Here is an 18,478-nt window from a genome sequence, read left to right on the forward strand (position 1 = left end):
ATGTAATTTTCATCAGCAGACAGTCACTTTTCTGAACCATTCTGTATTGTGTTTTCTTGAAACCTAATTCAAACAATGGCGGAGACACTGATTCCATGCCAGTACCTCCACCTTTATACCATCTCCCACAAACGCCAGTATTAGTGATTGATTACTGAGGTGGATCTATCATGGAGTGGGTGGCAGGGAATCATCAGATTTCAGCATGGAGGTGCAAACAGCACCACATTGATGTAAAATTGTAAATTGATACTTGTATAGCGCACTACTCACCCGCAAGGGTCTCAAGGCGCTTGTACAAATACCGCTGTGGAACCCATCCTGGCTTTCCCTGTGAGGTGTCCACTCCTGGGCACCCCCAAGGTGGAGACCAGGCATCCTTAGCGTTGTGGGGGCCGTTGTGGAGATTAAGAAAGCTATTGCCCAGAGTTGCAGAGTGGGACTCCATGATTGGAATCGGCACCGAGGCGAGAATTATCAGGTACGTGGAATTTTTGAGCCCAAGACCCGCCGAGGCGGAGAATTGAACCCTGGTCCCGGGCTAGACCTCTGGATCAGGGTCTGCCGCTCTAACCATTGAGCCACACTTCTCCATTGATTACCTCTTTTCTACAGACGCACTGCATGACTGCCTGGTAGTACCTTAAAAATCCCTAGGGCTACATTGAAGAAACCATGCATGTGACTAGTAACAGCAAGAACATCCCCAGGAATGTTCATGCGTACCACACATAGCTGCAGGTCAATATAGCCATCCCCAGGTCTTTTCTTGGTCCCATTGAAGAAGAAGTGGTGCTACTTTGTGCTGTGAGCTAGGAGGCGTCTCTCCGGGAAACAACCTTTACAACGCATTCATTACATCTCACTACCTTTACAACGCAATCATTACAATGCAACAACCTTTACATCGTATGCCATTACAATGCAGCCATTACATTGTATGTTACTACAACGCATGTCATTACAATGCATGTCACTACAAAGCATGTCATTACAATGCAATATAAGGTAGGTAACGGGGAATAGTAATTTTTACCCATCTCCTATCCAACACTTACCCTACTGTTGCACTCACTGGAGTGGGAACAGTAATTTGTACCCCTACACTATCCAACACTTGCCCTACTGTTGCACTCACTGGAGTGGGAATAGTCATTTTTACCCCTACACTATCCAACACTTACCCTACTGTTGCACTCACTGGAGTGGGAATAGTCATTTTTACCCCTACACTATCCAACACTTACCCTACTGTTGCCCTAAAAGTAATATGCGTTGTAATGGTATGCGTTGTAAAAACATGTGTTGCAATGGATGTTGCGATGTAAAAACTGCCTTGTAAAGGTATGTGCTGTAAATGTTCGCGTTGTATCGTCATACATCCGTCGCTCCAGCACCAGCTTTGTACTGCATCAGTCCATTTCAGATTCACATGGAGAAAACTACCACCTGATCCTGACCCTGCGTGGGTTGGCAGGCTGCTGTTGGTGGCGTACCGTGCCACATGTTTGGCGTATTCCCCACCTTCTACACTGTCTTGAATTTTGGAATCTGCGCAGTGGAGGGAAGAAGAAGCCGAGATTTAAATCTGGTACTTTGCTTTTCTTAGTGATTGAAGTAGTATCTACTTACACACCCACTCACTCACCCATACAGCCACTTATATACCCACTCAATCACTAATGTACCCACTGACATACCCAGTCATACACCCATTCCAGGGAAAGCCCATACTCCACCATTGGAATGCCTCCCTGCTCACACACCGAGTCAGTCACCCATAAAGCTACTCATACACCTGCTCACTTACCAATGCCTGTCAATCACACCCCCACTTACTCACCCATACAGATAACACCCACTCACTTACTCATGCAGATACTAATATGTGCTCACTCATCTATATAGTCACTGACACAAGCACACACTCACCCATACATCCACTCCACATTCACTCACTCACCCATACCATCACTCATATACCCCATCACTCACCTACACTGCCTTCAACATCTCCAGTTACTAACCCATATACCACTGATACACCCACTCACTCACCCAAACAGCCATAACCACACTAGCTCACATATTCAGCCTCTCACACATGTACTCACAAACCCATACAACCACTGACACACCCACTCACTTATCCATACAGGAGGTCACACACACCCTTACACAGACACTCAGACACCAATGCAGGTACTCAGACAACCAATCACTCACCCATACAGCCACTTAGACGCCAACTACCAACTGACAGACTGATACCGACATTCACACAACTAGTCACTCATCCATACATTCACTGGGGCACCTATGCACTCACTTAAACAGTCAATCACTCATCCACTGAATCATCCTTAGAGGCACTCTGCACCCCCTGATTTACCAAAACACCTTGGTATATGTAAATGTTGGGATTGGGCCCTCCTTGGCCCTGGGGACGGCCACCCCCCAGGGCCGGCTCCAGCAATGTCCCGTGGTGCCCGCCCTTGGAACATTGCAGTTTGCTATGGCAGGGCGGGACGCACAGCTCCCGCCCTGTCATAGCAAACACTGCTTTGCTTTGTGGAAGTGAGAACAGGAAGCCTGCTCTTGCTTCCATGAGACAAAGCAGAATTGCTTTTGGACAAAGGGAGCTGCATGTCAGCAGCTCACGTTTCCCAAAAGCAATGCCGGCTCCCGCAGGAGATGGGGAGTCGGCAGGGACTGCGGGGGCATTGGGGCACCCCCTGCGGTCCCCAAAGTGAGAGTTACACCCGAGGTTCCTGTGGCACAAGCGGGCCAGGGAAGGGTCCCCAGGACCAAAAAAGGCCTCAGGAGGGGGGTGCACGGCCCCCTCCTTTCATTAAAAAAGATATATATATATATACATAAACATATGGCCACCCTCAGGAGGCACGGAGACTTCCTCCCCCAACCAAGAGTGCATCAGGAGGTGCGTTTGCATAGTGGTGCAGAAAAGGGGCGTGGCCTGTGTCCACCTCTCAGCAATCCCACTATCTGGGGCTTACTGGAGGTGTTAGCTAGGCTAGATGGCCCCTAAGGATCCCCAGCATTAAAAGGGGACTTTAATCCTCATCCAAGAGCGCACTAGGGAGCGCTTTTGCAGAATGGTGGGCAATGGGGCTGTGGCCTGCTATGAGAACTTACCAATGCTGCTGTGTGGGACTTACTGGAGGTAATAGGAGGGGTAGTTAGCCCCCAAGGACGTCCAATTACCCCGCCTGTTACCTCCATTAAGTCCCACACAGTGGTATTGCTAAGAGGTCTTCGGAGGCCACGCCCCCCTTCCTCCACCACTCTGTAAACATACCTCCTGGTACACTATGGGTTGGGGGAATGAAGTCCACCTTACTCCTGAAGGACTTTGGGGGCCAAGAAGCCCTCCTGATACCTTCTGTAAGTCCTACGCAGCGGAATACCACTGCGCTGGTTGGAGGCCCAGCCTCCTTTCTATACCACTCTGGAAACGCGACTACATTGTTATAGTTATAAATTAGCATTTAAAAACCTTAGAAATTCATTGAAGAAACCGTAGGTTTCAGGAACGTTATAGTTAGTAATTAGCATTTAAAAATATGAGAAATTCACTGAAAAAACATAGGTCGCCAGTAGGTAATTATAGTTAGGACCTTGTTTCTATTCAAAACGCATTTTTTCTTTTGTCAATATCTTTGGCGCAGTTTGAAGAATATTCCCAACATTTTCAAAACTAATGGAGCGCTCCGGTCAGCTCCTGTCTTGAAAGTTTCGGGGTGATTCGTCAACCTGGGATCCCAAAACATGTGTTCTCCATGTTAATTTCCAAAGGGAACGTTTGTCGCGGCTACAGCCTGAACTGCTGAACACAATTACACCAAATTTGTCAGAGAAGTATCTCTTGGTCCAGAAAGCTTTCTTTGAGAGTTGGGTTGTTGCAGCAATGGAACAACCCTGTCGGTCAGTGACGTAAGAAGTGAATCAATGGACCGGGTGGAAGAGAGGACAGGTCGCAGCAATAGGGAAACTTAACAACGGAATTTGACCAGGATGCGGTACACCTGAGAAACACTACAGCCTAATCTATTCTTGTGGGAAGGAGAGGGGATCTCTGTGCTCAGGGAAAGGAGAGTTAATGCTCTCTTAGTATTTGACGTTCTCCACAGGTTCGAATCTCCCGATAGGGATAGCACAGTCTTAATACTAAAAAAAGAAATGGATTACGGATAACAGCACTGTTACAGTGCTTAAAACAGCACAACGTTGTAGATATGTTGGTTCTCTGAAACTTTATTTGACAGATTCTGCAATATCTGTGCACATGCAAGCCTGCTACGAAATAGCACCAAACGAGCTCAGGGCCAAAGCTCTAGCCTTGCACATCTTAAAACCAACTGACAAAGTAAACACTTACAGTTTCCACACATACAAAAAGACACAAACAAAAAATCCTGCCCCTCGTCAAATTGAACTCAGATCATTTTTCCTCATTAAACAACAGCTATTTTCTCACATATATCATACGAACACACACATATGGGCATCTTTAGCATGTCAGTGTTTTAATAGACTCTGTTAGAAACAGTAGTTTTGTAAATTATGCGGATTATAGTGATTTGATTATCCAGTCCAATGCCCACCCCTCTTCCTCTCTGACACTCAGAAGAAATACTTCACTGGCATTGTATCAGTCTCCAATCTAAGGCACCTGCCTAATGATCGAGTCCAGGGGTGTGCTTGCGTACACAGTGACAATCCAAACTCACAATGCTCCAGATTGGGGGGGGGGGGGAGCTGTGCCCATGGCATAACAGAAAATGGTACACCCGCGAAATGTGATGAGCGGCTCCCAAGTATCCCATATATTACAGTGTGTAAAAGGGAGGGAGAACTTTACCCCTCTGCGCTGCAGGGGCAGCAGAGCTTACCTTACATCCCCAGGCTGCTTGTGCATGCAGTACTTGCTATTCTTAATGCATCTCTGGATGGAAAATGGGCTCACTAGTGCTGTCGCTTGTCCATTTATTATCGACCTTGAAAGTGTCACAGAAACGGAAGCCCAACCTCTGCCCCAGTGCTGGACACTGATTCACACAAACCCAGTGACACCTGCTATTAACGAGCCACAAAACCATAAATCCACAGTAGTTTGGCGTAGAATGATCCTGAAGGTCCAGCTGCATATGCACTGTCACACTTCCCCTCCCCCATTGAGCACAGAAGGTGCAGGCTGGGTGCATTGTTGTGCCCAGAGGCTGTACTCTCTAGTCCAGGGGGCTCTAACCTTCTGTATATACTGAGATACTCCTGTTCAATAAAAATCATCCTGAGCTACTAATATATTAGTGTTATAACAGTGAGCATATAAGTCACGGTTAAACTAGTGGCCGCCACGTACAAAATTGTCAGTAGTGGTCACCCCATTGCTTCAGGCAGGGCTGCCAGCAGTAATGTGAACAAGGCTTTATCAATTTGGATTGCATCTACCTTGGTAATATATACCTGCCACTGCGGCAATTCTTTTGGTACCTAGATAACAACATGAGCAATAAGCCCCACCCCCATAATTTATCACTAAAATATCAGCTTTAAGTGTATATTGCAAATATAACCATTTTTCTCCAAACATATATTTCTGAAAAAAGTTCTGAAAATACACACATTTTCGTTGTGTTTCAGTTTTGCTACACAAATGTTAAATAAGCCAAGCAAATGCCTCTAATGTAGTAGGCCGGGCTGCACACAGTAGAGCTACTAAGGGGGTAGTTGGTAAACTACGAGTAGATCACTAGCTATTCTTGGAGAAGCCTCCTCTTCTTACCGTAGTAATAATAATTTAAAGATGGTGACCACCCCAACACCGCACGATCAATTTTCATGAACTGCAGCACCCCTTGCACCACCTCGACTCTTTACATCACAATCTGCCGCTCAGCAAGTCCAGTGAGTCGGTATAGCACAAGAGCGCCATCTCATTCTCGACCCTACACTAATTTAACAGACCACTGTATGGTCGAATTCCCAAAGAAAGCCCGATTGCAACCGTACACTACCACACCCAGCTGTACCGGCAATAGCGCAGATTCCTCTATACAAGCCACATGCCCAATAAATACCCTTTGCTGGACCAGTGGTGTTGGGAGTAGACCAGACACGGAACCATTTTGGTGTGTGAAAAATGCCACTTTATTGAAACAGGTGCACCTTGCAACAGCCTTACAGAACTAAAACCTCGCTATACATCCGATACCTGCCCCTGCCACACCCCCGCTGCTAGGATCCCCTCAACATGCCCCCACCCTGATATCACCATATAAACAACATTATAATGTATTGTAGTAAACTTACACACTTTTATTAACCAATATCCTATGCCTGCCTCTCTAAAATGGTAAATCACCCACCTTCTACAACTGAACTTGACATTACCCGCCTACCCTTTCCCTGCCAATGATCCCAACTTTCAATGGTAACCAAAAAACGTCTGCCAACCCTGGCTTTTAAACTTTTAAAACCCTTCCACCCCGAAAAGGGCGAGAGACCACCACCCATTTTCTGCCCCCCTGACCGACTAGACAAATAGCCCTCTACTCGTGTGTCTTAGCACATTCAAAGACCTGGCCAACACTTCTCTGATTTCCAAAAGGTATAAATCCATTCCAGTCCTAGAAAGGTGCACACCATCATCCCTAGAAAATTCCACTGTATCAAAGCGTATCTCTGAGTGACTCATCCTTCCAAAACCCAAACTCCTGCAAGAACGTGCCATTTCTGTATTCTTTTTCCATCTAGCCCTATAAATAGCTCCTGGATTGATGGCTCCATGCCGAAACCCTGCAAGGGACAAACTCGGTCTCTAAAGCAAAACACCTTGCCCACTGCTCCTTAATCAAAGCCAAGTTCCTTTTCATCGCCCTCATCAAAACCACATCCATTTCTTTACACAGGTCATTCTCGCACAAGAGTAGCATCAAAATATCGGGGCACCTGCCGCCCAACAACCATTTATTTAAACTGGGATTCAACTCCCTCCAGCACATGACCCCTTTGTACCTTCACACAACTTTAAACATTTGGGCCTAGATGTAGGTAAATGTGAATTACCGATTCATAAATACCGAATTTTACCGATTCGGTATTCATGAATCGCTAATTCAAATGTAGGTAGAAATTCGTTAACAAATACCGAATCGGTATGATTCGGTATTTACCGATTCTGTAACTACAGAATCGGTATTTGCCATTGATTCCTATGGGCCTTGAAGCCCATAGGATTCAATGGCAGTTACCGATTCGGTAATTACCGAATCGGTAAAAATACCGAATTTACAAGGGGGACAGGGTGTCACTTTGACACCCTGTTGCACCCCTGTAACTGGCTTGTGCGCCATGTGGCACACAGACATGCCCTTAGGGCATGTCTGTGTGCCACATGGCACAGGTGTACATGCACAGATGTGCATGTACACAAGAATTTGTTATTTACCATGCAATTGTATTACATGGTAAATAACGAATTCTAAAGACCCTGTAGCACTGTTAGAAGTGCAACCTACATAGGAAAATACAGATTCGGTAATTTTACCAATCGGTAATTTTACCGATTTGGTAACATTACCGATTCGGTAAAATTACCGAATCTGTATGTTTTCAGTGCCCCTACATACCAATGTCAAAATACCGGTCGGAAACGGCCGAAAATCGGTATTTTCGGCCAATTCCGACCGGTATTTTGACACCTACATCTGGCCCTATATCATTAAAACCTAAATTTAAACCAAAGTAACACTGTGGCACTTGCACTAGTGCCCATTTCACAAAGGAGTGCCACACTACCCAAATATTCAACACCTCTGCCGAGGGGCCGGCCACCGAACCTGCACACTTTGTGCCTCTTTCTGCACTTCACTTGCTTCTTTCTGCACCGCTCATGCTTCTTTCTTCACCCCTTTTGACTCTTTCTGTATCTCTTGTGCCTCTTTCTGCGCCCCTGTTCCCTCTTTCAGTACCTCTCCTGCCTGTTTCTGCACCTCTCTTGCCTCTTTCTGCACTTCTCTTGCTTCTTTCTGCACCTTTATTGCTTATTTCTGCACTTCTCTTCCTTCTTTGTGTACCCCTCTTGTCTCTTTCTGCACCCTTCTTCTCTCTTTCTGCACCTCTCTTGCCTCTTTCTGCACCTCTCTTGCCTCTTTCTGCACCTCTGCTGCTTCTTTCTGCACCTCCGTTGCTTCATTCTCCACTTCTCTTGCTTCTTTCTGTACCTCTCTTGCTTCTTTTCTGCACCCCTGTTGCCTCTTTTTCCACTTGTCTTCCTTCTTTCTGCACCACTCTTGCCTCTTTCTAAACCCCTCTTGCCTCTTTCTGCATTTCTTTTACCTCTTTCTGAACATGTGTTACTCTTTTTGCACCTCTTGGTTTTTTTCTGCACTTCTCTTGCTTCTTACTGTACTTCTAGCGCCTCTTTCTGTACTCAAATGGAAAGTGCAAGCTGTCAAGTTTAAATGTCTGCATGCTCGTGACTGAGGTATATGTCTACTTGTTTATATATTCTCACATGTGTTATGCATCTGAAGATGGTAGCTTAAAAAGTGGTTAGCTTCTCCTATAGGTGGTTAAATGTTCTCAGTCCTGCTCTGTCATTCATGTATATAGGTGTTAAATAGCCCCCTCAAATATACTATTGAATACCCATGTGCCGAGTATTATGAGCAGAAACAAATACATACACCTTTTTGTACACATATTTACAGAGTATGCTGTTTGAAACACAGGTATTCAAGTATAAGTATGGTTATTTTTATGTAACATGTCACTAGGTAAAAGCAGAGACACGCAAGCATACCTTCATAAACTTGGTCAGGCTTACAACAGTGATATGCTTAGGATTGTTATTTTACATTTGGTAGGCCTAACATTCTGAGCAGTCCATTAATAGTGAACCATCAAGAGACAAATGAGGTTGAAGACATCTTGGGAGAAGGATAAGGGATTAGGCTACTTTGTATGAGAAAGTTGTAAGGTACAGTCAAAGTAGGCCTCTTTCTGCACCTCAGGTGGTTCTTTCTGAACATCTCTTGCTTCTTTCTGCACCTTTCTGCCTCTTTCGGTGTTTTTCTTGCTTCTTTCTGAACATTTCTTCCTCTTTCTGCACCTCTCTTGCCTCTTTTTGCACTTCTCTTGCTTCTTTCTGCGCCTTTCTGCCTCTTTCTGCACATGTCCTACCTCTGTAGCCATAGTTAGAAAATAGCATTTAAAACACCTTTGGAATTCACTGAAAAAACCATAGGTTTCAGGGAAGTTATAGTTAGGAATTACCATAAAACTTTTGAAATTCACAAAAAAAAACACAGGTTTCATGGACGTTATAGTTAGGCTGACTCGTACAAAACCAGAGAAATTCGGCCGTTATAGTTAGCTGGGCTAACTATAACTTGCGATCCCGCAATGCACTGCTGATGACGACACATATTACATCACTGATGCCTTGGTCACTGACATCACTGATGACATCTCAAATCACATCACTGATGACATCATCCACTTAATATCTGATGCGCCTCTTCACACCCTAATATAACCTTTGATACACCCACTCTTGAATAGAGACCACCATTCTCGAGACCATAGACACAACAATAGTACATACCCACTCACTGATTCTTAGGTGTACACAAATCCACTTACTCATCCACACAGTCACTCATTCATGCAGTTAATTATATATAAAGCCCCCCTTCCTTCACAAATTCAATCTTCAAAGAAGCAGTCCTCTTTCTATGTGTGCTGCAGCTTGCATACAAAGAGGCAGTAACAAGGAGAAATACAAATATTTCTCTTTGTTATGCCTAGATTGGGCAAGCACTCCATTATGGCACAATCCCAGGGTTTAGACCTTTGTAAATTTGGGATTGTTTCAAAAGCCATGGGTGGATGTGTGGAAAAGCCCATACTCTACCCATGGAATACCTCCCTGCTGCAAGGTAACGCAAGGCAGTGATATGTGTTGCCTTGCATTACTTTGGATTTACTAAACCATGTGGAGTCATGTAGCGTGGCTTTTGTGGCTTAGTAAATATCATTAAAGGATATGCTTTGCCTGCCATCAACTTGCTTAATGCAGGGGCCTTAGTATCCTCTCAAGTCAAAGGCAAAAGCTTTTTTATTCTTTCACGAACACGCAGTTCTGGAAGTTGTTTCTAGGTGACCTTCACATGTCAAATGCGAAAGCATTTCTTTTCTTTTGTGAAGGTGTAGTTTCACTCATTATTACTAGGTGTCACTACTAAGTAAGATGAAAAGGTATTGAAATTCTGACATGATGTTGCAGTTCCACTAGCGGTTACTAGGTGTACTTCAAAAGTCAAATGGAAGGGCATTGAGATTCTTACATAAAGCTGCAGTTCCACTAGTCATTAGTAGGTGTACCTCAAAAATTAAAGGCACATTTTTGATTATCTTTTGTGAAGGTGCAGTTTCACAAGTCTAGGTGTCCCCGTCCCTTTCTAATCAAATGCAAAAGGAATTAAATTCTTTCATGAAGCTGCAGCTCCATAAATCATTACTAGGTGTCCTTTTCCAATCAAATATGAAAGTGATGTTCTGAAAATCGTTACTAGGTGTCCCTCCCAAGTCAAATGCAAAAGCATAACAATTCTTACATCAAGCCGCATTTCCACTTGTCATCACTGGGTTTCACCCAAAAGTCAAATGCAAAAGCACTGAAATTCTTTTATGAAGCTGTAGTTCCACAAGTCATTACTAAGTGTCCTGATCCCTTTCTAATCAATTGCAAAAGTCTTGGTATTCTTACACGAAGCCGTAGTTCCACTAATTTTTACTAGGTGTCTCTCTTGAGTCAGATGCAAAAGCAGTTTCACTAAACCTTACTTGGTGTACTTCACAAACAAATGCAAAGGAAATAAAAAATGTTCTTGAAGTTGGAGTTCCACATCTTGTTGATAAAGGTATGTGTCAATTCAGAAGGAACTGCTTTAGATTTCATGTATCAATGCAACAAGTTGTAGAATGTGGGAAAGTGGCTTTAGTATAGAAATGTGCATACCCACTTTGCTATTTTAATTATTTGTGGTTGTTTTCCATATGATTAAATATTTTCCAAAGCTGTTTGATAATAATGAGTCAGAATGACAGGTTTCAATAAACTGCATGTTCTTGTTTTAAGTTTGTGATCACACCCTATTATTTATAGGAACTGCAGTACACTGCTAAGTAGAACTACAACTAGATAGCTTTTTAAGACTGTTTCTGTTTTGGTGGGTGTAAGCCATGTCTTTGATTTGAGAGAAGTTTACCCTGTCAGTGGTACAACACTACAACAGGGGAGATGCAGTCCCATAAGTAGTTACTAGAGGGCTCTCTCACATCAGATACAAGTGGTTGAAATGCCAATCATGTCCCTTGGGAGAGGGGGCTGTGACTTCCTTGTACAAATCTGCACATACACTCTACTGACTCTAATGACATGCTTATTTTCAGTTGATTAAATAAATTTACCAAAGCTGGCTTATAGTGAGGCATGAACATTGTATTTTACAATAAATGTCTAGAGAGATATGAAAATAGTGGGAAACATTTGGAACACTGCAGCCTCAGCCACATGTGTTTCGACTAAGTAATCATAACCATGCTTGCCTTAACGACGCATATGCATGATTAAGGCAGTGCGTGGTCTAGCTGCTGCTGCTGCTGGGTATAAGCAGGAAGACCTCACCAGGAAGAGAGCCAGAGGATGCGGAGAGGTAAGTGGAGAGGGCTGGGGAGGTAGTTTTGAGGGTAGGTGGTAGTTTTGAAGGCTGGGAGGTCGGGGTAGTTTTGAGGGCTGTGGGGGTCGGGGTAGTTTTCAAGGCTTGGTGGGGGTCAGGGTAGTTTTAAGGGCCAGAGGTCGTTTTCAGGGCTGGGGGAGGGTTGGAGTCGTGTTCAGGGCTGGGGAGGATTGGGTTAGTTTTCAGTGCTGGGTAGGGTCAAGGTTGTTTTTAGGGCTGGGTGAGGAGATTTAGGTAGTTTTTTAAATTAGGGGTTAGGGTTTTATGACAAAGGGCAGTAAAAGGGGTTGTGGTAGTTTAAGGGACAGCACAGGGGGTGGGGTGATCAGGTAGTGTATGTAAAGGGTTATGGACAGCCAGGGGGTGGGAGGGGGTTGGAGTAGTGTATGTTGAGGGGCAGGGTTTTAGGCTTAGGGCAGGGGGAGGAGAATGGGTAGTTTTTAGGTTTTGGGCCACAGGTCGGGTAGGCAGGTAGAGGGTTTGTAGCTTAGGGCGGGGAGGGTCAGAGTAGTGGTGACCTTAGCCCTGCATACCCCTTTAACATTCATCCGTATCACAAAATTGCATGGTAAAGGCATGTGGGTAAAGAAATGCGTGGTTAAGACGCATTCGTGGTCTCAGGCTATGTGGTAGAGGCACGCATGATTTAGCTATGCATGCCTCTATCATACAACCAAAAATAGTCGATGTAACTCTACTATACATAGGGACCACCAGTCATTCGGAATTGCAAGAATCTCACAATTTCTATTTTGGGGGAGCTATGCTTTTTAGATGTATGTGTACATGTGCAAGGACATATACTGTCACTCAAAATGAAGGCACCCAATGGCAGGAGGAGGTTGGTCTGTTGATCTGTACCTTATGACAGGGTGGGAGGTAATATAATATGTGTGTCATGTCAACAGACCAATGGTGAAAGAGTGTTGACTGGTAGCCCCGATACATGTAAGCATTTTTTTTTTACTTTCTTTGGAACCATGGAGCTGGCAAGACAGCTAAAACTGTCTTTATGCTAGACCCGAAAATAAACAAAGAAGTGGGCATTCAATTCACAGCTCACAAGCTTGGAAGTGGTCCCCTGGCCATTCAATTCACTTTCATGTCTCAATATGTTGCTTCCCTTGCACTCTGTTGCTCTGTAGTCCAACTGCAAAACAACTGGACTAAAGGCTTGTGTTTGTTCTAATCTAGGCAGGAAAACCATTTATTACACATTGTAGTTGTATGTCCACCATAAATATGTAAAACAATTCACTTAGTGGTGATAAAGTTAACTAATGATTACTAACGAAGGAATGCATGCCATCACTAAGCTTATTAGGATTAGGCAGTTTAGAAAAAGAAATAATGTCTGGTTTGCCTTTCGCCCATTTCTCATTTGCTGCTGTCTTCATGTACTGGGAGTTCTGTTGCCTTTTATCTACTGACATTCACTTTGCAGTTGGTGATTTCAGTGGTGCACGTACCATTGTTGCAGACGTTGTAGTGGCACCAGGGCCCAGAGCCTTGAGGGGCCTATTCAACCCTGACAATTGCAGTGGTTTACAACCCTAACAGTAGTCAAAAGGATACTTTTCCTTGCTTGCACCAGGGCCCTTGGCATCCTTCATACTCTACTAGATTGCGTTTGCTATTCCTGTTACCTTACAAGCCAATAACGGTTTTCTTGGGAAGTATGCTGAGTGCCATCGCACTGACACATAGGGCAACTCATTATTTAGAATCAGACCTGCAGGTAAAACAGGGAAATGAGGAGCATTTAGCTTCTTTCTTTTTGGAGCCAAGATGATACTACTCCCAATAGAACTTTATTGGTATGCATGATTACATCAGAAAGTCAAACACAAAGGCCAATTTGTGAGGACAGTTGGGGAAGAGACGTGACTGAGAGGGGTGGCATGCATCCTGGACAAGATGGCATCTATGTCGAATATTAGGAAAACATAATTCTACACATCATCGAGAATTAATTTCAAAGGCAACAGTACTATACCAATTTTTATGTGTATAATCGAGGGTAGAAATACATTTGGCACATTGTTAATGATGCAAAAAACAGAAACACAGGAAATCTATGAATGGCAGTTTGTAAAATCACAGGGAGTCAAAAAATGACCTGCTACTTAGTATTCATAAGGCTGTTCACAATTTGCCACGTCATGTGATTGGCTACAATGACAACGATGGTAGTTTGTAAAGGACAGAACACCACCATTCCTGTGATTTAATTTCACAATTGATAATATTTGTTCCCTTTGTGTGTGCCTTTTTTAGCAACTTCCCTCGAATTTGTCACCCAGATTTCCAAAGTCTAAGAGGTCCAAAGGAAACTCCTTCCCCTCTGTGATCAATTACTACCCCAACCTTTCAGTCTGTAACTATTCATTGGTTTGCAACTAAAATTAAGGTTGCAAACAGTTTATACATATAGTAACGTGTCACAATTTGGAAGGAACACCCAAAGCATGCCCCTTATGAACTAGTCATCATTTCTAGACCCATTGTAGTTTATTAAAATAAGAAGATATTTAAACATCGTAAACCCTGAGATGTACCGATTTGTAGGGTTTGTGGCCTCTAAATCAGTTAGTACCTTGATGCAAAATATTCCTAATGAAGGTGATAAAAAAATAAAATAAGCAATAAAATGTTTTTAGTATTTTAAGATAGAGTAAACGTTTATTGTGTTTTAAGTTCTAGGGTTTTATTGTTATAACATATTTGAAATTGTACACTCCTTAAATACATTCAAAACATTTAGAAAGTGATACATTTTAAATGTATAATAGACTTCATGTAAAAAGATAAACCTTATTATTCCAGTGCCGCAGACTTTGAACCAATAAATAATAAAAACAAATAAGTTGGGGAGAAATAATATAAAAATACGAAATAAAGGACTTTTTAGCAATGAAGTATGTTTTTTTTAATTATATGGCCATATTAGTTACTTCCTAGGGAGAAAACCCAGCGATAGTTGTTATTTGGCCATGGAAAGAACTCCATATCATTTTACCGGGAGAGAGCAGCAGAGTCACTCACCGCCATGAGGGGAACGGCGCAACTTCCCCGCATTTCCACATCCCCTGCCGCGAGGGCAACGGCATCTCTTCCACCAGCCCAACCCCGCGCCGTGAGGGAAACGGCTGCAGGGCGACCGTGCTGGGCACACTACAACTCCCAGCACCACCTGGTCGGGCGCAGCAGGAGCGACGCGCCCAACGCGACTGGAGGTGCATTAAGACCGGGGAACGCCTCCCGCTCCGCGGGGCGTGCGCGGGCAGCGCCGGGCGAAGCCGGGGCAAAGGGCGGGCCGTCTGTGGCCGTCCGGGGCCGGACGAGGCTGGGCTGGGCCACCCCTCCAACGCGAGAGAACACTGACTATTCAAAAAGGTACTGTGTATTTAGATAGGTTTAGCACCCCCTGGTTTGACTGATTAATCGGTATCCCTCTGGTTGTTTGATATAATACACTCGGTAGGAAACCCTGAGGAGAACAATGGGCAAGAGGAAGGCAATGGAGGGTGGGCGAGCCCCTGTTATTACAACTAAAAAGAGGAGGAAGTCGAAAAAGGCATTGCATGCCGCTGCTAATTGTATGATGACAAACATTGAAAACATTGTTAATGAGTGTGAAAACATTTTATTGACAGCACCCACCCCAAGTGATATGGTGAACCCTGTTCTCATAGGTGAAGGGGGACTGAAGAGCAGGGACAAAGTGATCCCAGCTATTTTTTCTAAGAAAGGAAAACTTAAGCTCATAGTAGACGAAATCCTTGTTGACTCTATCATCCCCATAAACCCTATTGAGGTAAATGTCATAGAGGTACAAGGGGGGGTAAACACAAATGCCAGTGAATATTTGTCGACAACATCAAAGGGGGATGTTGATGGGCTTTTTAACCCGACAGCATGCGAAGCTGGCATTACCTGCTATAACCTCTTTTCCGTGTTAGAAGGGGAAACAAGAGAATTAGCTGAGGTCCTATCACAAGGCTTGGGGGAGGAGATAGAAGCTAGGAAGAATAGTCCGGACAATTGCCCTAGATGTTTGAATTTTAACGTTTTACTTATGAAGAAATTAGAAGGTTTGGAAAGGGATATAGCTTTTATAAAGAAAACTACAATGGATTTTCTAAACCGGGAGGAATTGTACAAAATAATGTCTTCACATGTAACACCAGCATTGATAAAACCCCACCTATGCGAACAGTCACACTAAAACATTTAGGAGGGGACGCTTCAACTAAACACAACACCCAACCAGCCACTTCAGGAGTCTCCAAAGCTACAGGGGAGTCACGACTTACAACCTTGGCCAAACATACTGTAGCCAAAACGCCTGTCAGGCAGAGTTCATATGCGGACATAGCAAAAGGGAGTAGGAGAACACTGCAGCATAGGGACACGCAGGGGGTCAATGAAATGGCCGGGAGAACAAAATGGAGTACCAACCACACAGACACATCATTCAGACCCTCTAGTGGCACTGTTTACATGACCGGGGTCCCCAAGCTTGGTGCCAATATCTCCTATGAGAACAGTGAGTCCATATGCAACAAGGCCATTCACTGGCTTCGCAATGTAAGAGGGTGCAGATCAGTGATCAGAGAGGACTTGATTAATGTTAAAAGACTTTCTTTATCCAACTCGGCAACTGACTGTATTGATTTCAATTTTGCTGACAAAGAAATTGCAGAAAATCTAGTAGTCTTGGAGTTCAGGACATGTCCCCCCAGGTACTCTAACATCCAAATTAGATATACGCCATCATGGTCCAAACCCAGGCCCGATGAAGCATCAGGACTCAATAACATAGATTGACTGTCAAAGGATATTAATCGGGATAATCTTCCATGAATATATACCTTAGATAAATGTAAGCACCAGACTAACCCTACTATAAGCCTTTTTGATATGGCGGCCAGGGAGCCCATTGATGAGCTTAATGATGAGGTTGCCCCATCTGGGGAAGAAAAGAACATGGAAGTGGCTAAAGCCCCAAACCACCACTCAATAGCAGTAGAAAGAGTAGTACCTGAAGTGGCCAACACTGAGAGGGTTGCAAATATAAAAACAAATACTATTAAATTATCTTCCTGGAACATAGCGGGGCTCCAAAAGAACATGGCAAACCCTGAATGGAATGCTTTTGTAGATGGCTTTGACATCTGCATGTTCCAGGAAACCTGGAGCACAACTCCCTTGTACAAGTGTGGTTACTCTACTTACTTTATTCCTGCTTCTAGCACAGGGAGGGGTCGTCCATCAGGAGGTTTGCTGGTATGGATTAGTGTGGCCCTGAATTGGACAGTGTCTGTGCACACTTTACCTTCTCAGGACATACTTCATATTTCTGTTAAGGCTCCCCAATGTGGAAGCTCAATGGACCTTTTTGATGTGTATGCTAGAGGGTCCCCGGGAGGCCAGACCTCACCCACTATAGCCATATTGGATGTGGAACTAGCAGCCATTCCCCCAAAGTCTGGAGTTATTGTAGGGAGAGATTTTAATTGTACATATGAACCCCTTAGCGAGGAAGACCTGCCGGGATTTAATGAAGAGGACTCCAAACAGTCTATCCCGTCCCTATCATTGCCGCCAATTAAAAATGGACACCTAGAGTGATCCAATTAAATGCTTTGACACTAGAACACAACTTACGTGCCCTTAATGGTAGAACAATCTCAGATCCCAACGGCGCGATGACGTACAATAAACTTAGCTGTCCATCCCGTATCGACTATATCCTGCTCGACATAGGTTCGTGGAGCAGACTAGTCGACATGGAAATTAGGCAGACGCATGATAGTGATCACAATTCACTCTGTATGGAATTTAGCTGGGGTAATGAAAGGGCAGGGATAATAGGCCCTCTAATGATCACAAAAGAGGTGGTTCCGTCTAACTGCAAGCGCAGATTAAAATGGAACAAGGTGGTATGTCAAAAAGAGAGCCTAACCTGCATCAAAGAATTAGTGGAAGCAGGAACCATAGAACTTATATCTTGTAACCCGTCGTACATTAATGAAAAAAGTACCAACTTTATGGATGCCTATAAGAATTTAATAGCGATAATTGGCTCATTTTTTGTCATGGGAAACACCAGAGTAGGCAACAAGAAGAATACGCTAAAAACAGGTACGTCATGGTATACTACTCGATGCAGAATAAAGAGAAGGGCTATAGCGAAAGCAATCAGGAATAAGGATTCCACTGCCGTGCGGACGACCAGAAGGGACTATAAAGTCTGCATTACTAATGCAAAGAAGGAATGGGAGGAAGATTATTGGAAGCAGCTTAAGGATGCTGCCAATCTGAAGAACTCTATCCAGTTCTGGTCTTTGATAAATAAGTATGACAGGAAAGGAGCAGAGCCACTCCCCAATCATATAACTGAGCACCAATGGCATTCCCACTTCTCAAACTTATATTGCATTGAAGAGGAGAGATGCCAACCCCGGAGGGAACTAATGGACGTCCTCTCTATTGAGGAGCTAGCATCAATAGAGCCTTTTTTAGCACAGGAAGTCTCTGAGGCAATCAGGACCATTGTCCCCTCTAAAGCCGCTGGCCCCGATGGGCTAGCGGGCGACCTGTATTTGCATGATCCCAAACTGTGGTCTGATTATAATGCCCCGCTAATGAACCTAATCCTTCTCGGCTATCCCATTCCAGATTCATGGAAGGGGGCCGAAGTTGTG

At 44.0% G+C, this 18,478-nt stretch overlaps 1 protein-coding gene across 1 annotated transcript in view; it reads left to right on the forward strand.

Annotated features, from left to right (window-relative positions):
* The window catches only part of LOC144784640 (macrophage mannose receptor 1-like), a 765,034-nt gene that overhangs the window by 430,060 nt on the left and 316,496 nt on the right, over nt 1-18,478 (forward strand). The gene's annotated exons all lie outside the window — the stretch shown is intronic.

The sequence above is a fragment of the Lissotriton helveticus genome, chromosome 10 (genome assembly GCF_964261635.1).
Source record: "Lissotriton helveticus chromosome 10, aLisHel1.1, whole genome shotgun sequence".
NCBI lineage: Eukaryota > Metazoa > Chordata > Amphibia > Caudata > Salamandridae > Lissotriton > Lissotriton helveticus.